The sequence below is a fragment of the Macadamia integrifolia genome, chromosome 5, assembly GCF_013358625.1.
Source record: "Macadamia integrifolia cultivar HAES 741 chromosome 5, SCU_Mint_v3, whole genome shotgun sequence".
Lineage (NCBI taxonomy): Eukaryota > Viridiplantae > Streptophyta > Magnoliopsida > Proteales > Proteaceae > Macadamia > Macadamia integrifolia.
The window spans coordinates 13,276,699-13,281,237 of NC_056561.1; the positions used below are offsets into that span (position 1 = coordinate 13,276,699).

At 39.9% G+C, this 4,539-nt stretch overlaps 1 pseudogene; it reads left to right on the plus strand.

Moving 5' to 3' along the window:
- Positions 1–2,111, plus strand: part of LOC122077900 — a 4,830-nt pseudogene extending 2,719 nt beyond the window's left edge.
- The last annotated feature ends 2,428 nt before the right edge of the window (positions 2,112–4,539 follow it).

Here is a 4,539-nt window from a genome sequence, read left to right on the forward strand (position 1 = left end):
ATCTACAGAACGTTGCTTCAGCCTATAGAAGTTTCTATTTCATATGAGGGTGAGGGTGAGGGGGAGCGGGAGGGGGAGAGTGGGGGTGACATGTTTAATGTTAAACAGGTTTTAACCAGTTTTTAAACGGGCCTCTTTAAAATGTGTTATTATATTCCGGCCCACTCATGCAAGCCCAAAAAAATGACAATAAATCAATAAATGATACCAAATATAACCATTATTTAAAATGTGAACATGTCTTTACTTTTTAGTTTTTATTCTTTAATTTGGGGGGTAAAATAGGTATTCTACAATCATTAAAGGGTTGGGCCAAGTCGGTGCACAATAGACCGGTCTCGGTCGGGTGTTATTCGGTCGGTCTCGATCGGACGCCCGACGGTCCAAGTAGCAAAATCGAGACCGACCATTTATAATCGGGCCAGGCTCAAGCCCGAAACGTTTAATAAATGGTCCGGGCCAGGCCGATCTATAAACGGTCAGTCCCGATCGATTTAATCGGGTCGGACCACGAATTGACACCCCCAGTTTTCTCCACACCTTGAGCTGGTTGAATAAGTGGGCATGTTCCCGGTCTTTTGGGCTAGGAACTCGTATTCCCTGGGATGAGCAGTTTCTTGTCGAGTCCTTATCTGATTCCACGCTTTACATGGCATATTACACCATTGCACATCTTTTACAGAATGGGGACATGTATGGAAGCACCTCTTCTGTTGTAAAGCCTATAAATAAATCCTGAGCAGATGACAGATGAGGTCTGGGATTTTGTGTTCTGTGGTGGACCATTCCCTGAAGCTTCAGATATCCCTCTTTCTCTTCTTAAAAACGATGAAGCAGGAGTTTGAATACTAGTACCCATTTGATCTGCGAGTTTCTGGAAAGGACCTTATACAGAATCATCTTACGTTCTGCATCTATAATCACACAGCACTTCTGTCCAAACAACACTGGCCACGTGGTTTCAGATGCAATGGACACATCATGCTTAACTCTGAAAAGATGTCCAAGTCCACTGGGAATTTCAAGACACTACGCCAGCCTATTGAGGATTTTTCTGCTGATGCGAGTATGCGACAGGGTTCTCACTGGCTGATGGTGGGGATCGGATGGAATGGATGATGCAAACTTTGTCTTTGAGACTGCTAATGCTGCAATTTTGGGGCTCACAAAAGAGATCTCATGGATGGAAGAGGTTTTGGGTGTTGGAGTCTTCGCTGAGATTAGGTCCTCATACTTATGCTGATCGTGTGTTTGACAATGAGATCAATATTGCTTTAAAAATGACCGAGCAACATTATAATAACTACATGTTTCGAGAAGCTCTAAAAACAGGCTTTTATGATCTTCAATCTGCCAGGGATAAGTATAGATTATCATGTGGCACTAGGGGAATGAATCGTGACTTGGTGTGGCGATTCATGGATGTTCAGACACGTCTCATTGCTCCTATCTGTCCACACAATGCAGAACATGTTTGGAAATTTCTCTTGAAGAGGGATGGGTTTGTTATAAAAGCAGGCTGGCCCACAGCAGATTCACCGGATCTCATCCTCAAGAGGGCCGATACATATCTGCAGGATTCAATTGTTTCAGTGAGAAAGCTGCTCCAGAAGCAAATATCGGGTTCAAAAAAGCCAAACAAAAAGGGAGCTTTGGCTACTGTTCCTCCTGAAGAAAACAAGCCCACAGTTGGTCTGATATATGTGAATGAGCATTATGAATGCTTAAGGATAATGCAGAAGATGTATGACGATGAAAGCGGTGCTTTTGCACCTAACCAAGAGATATTGGATGTGTTGCGGAACTCTTCCATTGGACAGGCATCAGATTTTAAACAGATTCAGAAGCTGTGTATGCCTTTCCTGAGGTTCAAGAAGGATGAAGTGGCCTCTGTAGGGGTTCAGGCCTTGGATCTGAAGCTACCATTTGGTGAAATTGAAGTCCTTCAGGAAAACATTGACTTGATCAAGCGGCAATTGGGCCTCGATGAAGTTGAAGTTTTTTCTGCGTCAAACCCTAATGATGTTAGTAAAGCTGGTGCGTATGTTTCTTTGCTCAATCAGAACCCGCCGTCACCGGGGAATCCAACTGCTATCTTCTTGAACAGGTGACAGTCTCCTTTTTTCTTTTCTTTTTTTGTTTTTGGGAAGGGGAGCAATTTGGTTGGTCAAATCTGGTCAGTCAACATTTGTACTTTATGTAGGCTTTTGTACTCATTTACGCATGGATCATCCGTCTCAAATTTTATTTTTATTTTGTGTTAGTGCCTTCTTTATAATGTCCTTTTGCTTTTACTGAAATTAAAATTGCATGCTTCTTGGAAGAACCTAAATTCTGTTTTGGGATATATCTATATATATATATATATATATATATATATATATATTGGATAATGCGTTCCCGAGGCTGGTCATTTAAAATAATTTATAATTGTACCTTGTGCGTATTGACGGTGGCTTGGGTCCCTTTTCACTCCCCATTAGATTAGGGATCTCCAATTGATTATCTTCACGGTCTACAAATGTGAGCTGCAGGTAAGGGCAAAGTGTACCCACTGCTGGAGCAACCACCATGACTCAATTATGTGTGGAACATTCCTAGTGATGGAGAGCATCTATTATAGAATTTTGACAGCATTCAAATGAGTTTAAGAGATTATTTCAATCTGAAGATTACAGGTAATGGGTTCCTTGCTGGCTGTGTATTGAACAAGACTCATCTTTATTAGATGATAAGTGATAAGATTACATCTCCATAATTTCTCTCTATTGGTGCTAATGCAACCTAGGGTTCCAAATGATTTAGATCAGCTAAAGAAGAAGAAGAAAAGATGGTCCAGCAAGCTAGCCCATCAAGCCCAGCCCAATCTGGCTTTTAGGCCCATCTTTTGGTCAACCATCGTGGGCCAGGTGAAGGCCCATCGCTATTTTATTCATTCCTTACGTGGGAGTATTATTAGAAGATCATTTTTCTTTTCATTTCTCATTTTAATTACTATATGTTCGTAGTAGGTTGTTACTACATCTTTGTTTCCATTTTAATTAGATTGCAACTTTTGTAATTAGGTAGGACTATCTTATAAAGTACACTTAGTTTTTATTTCTTAATAGAAGTTGTCTCTATTTTGTGATGTATTTAGAAGTTAGTCTTATATTAAAAACTCTTTCAATTTTGTAGCACTTTGTTGGGGATTCAGTTCTCCACGCAAGATGGGAATTCTGCTGGGTGTTATTAGTAAAAAGAGGGGATGTATTACAAACCCTACAATTTGCGATATAAAAAGGAAAAAGAGAATGGCTTTGTGCTTGGTTTGCTGTGAGAGAATGGTGAGATACTTGGTGAGAGACTGACCAAAGCCATGGTTGAGAGGCCTTGGTCTTTCCCTTCTTCCTCTTCTATTTTCTTCTTTTTGTATTATAATCCCCAATCCTGTGCTACCTGTTAACAGTGGTGTTTTCTTATCAGTGTTTTGTTGCTGTTAGAAGGTCACTGATGGTATTCCCTGCGGTATACATGTTCTCTTGATCCAAAGATTCCTTCTGACCATTAGAAGGCTTGCGGTTGTACTTTCTTGGAGTATTTCCACTAGTGTTTTTGAGTTGCAAATTAGATTAGTGTCTGTTGTTCAGATTGATACCAGATTTGGAAGAGTTGTTCTCTGTCCAAAGGTAGCCCATTGACCAGGAACTGGTTATCATTGGATCTTCTATTTGGAGATTATCACAGCTACTAGTTTTAGCAATCAGTAGCTGCTTTTTTGTTCATGTTGGTCTGCCACTGTAGGGTACTATGCATATTGTTGCCTTTGATTTGGTGGGTAGTATTGAAGTGTTATCTATTGGTTTTATCTCTCTGCGATTGGAGAAATTCTGCTGGTTCTTAGGCATCATTATTAGCTTGGTTGCACCTTCATCAACCCAGTTGGGATAATGCCCATTTCTTCTCTGGGACATACTGTTGTAAGATTTTCTATTAGGTGGGCTAGCATAGTCAAAGATTTGTCTCCAAAACCGGTTTAGTGGTGTTGATTACAGATGGAGTAAGCAGAAAGAATCCAATATTATTGGTAAGTGATCTTGACGGAGATATTGGATTCTATTAGCACACCTTAATGGTATGAAATATTTATTACTATGTATGGACCTAAGGTATTGTTTCCTTAATGGGGAAGAAACCCTAATTTTATTGCAGAGTTGGTCCCTACCCTCACCCCTATATATAGTTATCACTGACTCATTAAATGAGGCTAACGACCAAAAGCAAAAGGGAAAGATGGTAGACCAGACCAACATTGATCGTGTTGTACAAGGAGCAGACAAGAAGACATTGATGAGTTGTAATTCTTCATCCATGGATTCAGGTATGCCTAAAACCTGATTATGTATTCGTTATTGCATGCTTATCTGATCTTCATGTGATGTATTGCAAGTATATTTTCTATCAATGGTATCAGAGCGATTCATGGAGACGATGGGCTACAATTTTCTTTTAATTTAGTGTCTGAATAATTAATCGATTAAACACATCTTTAATGTTTTG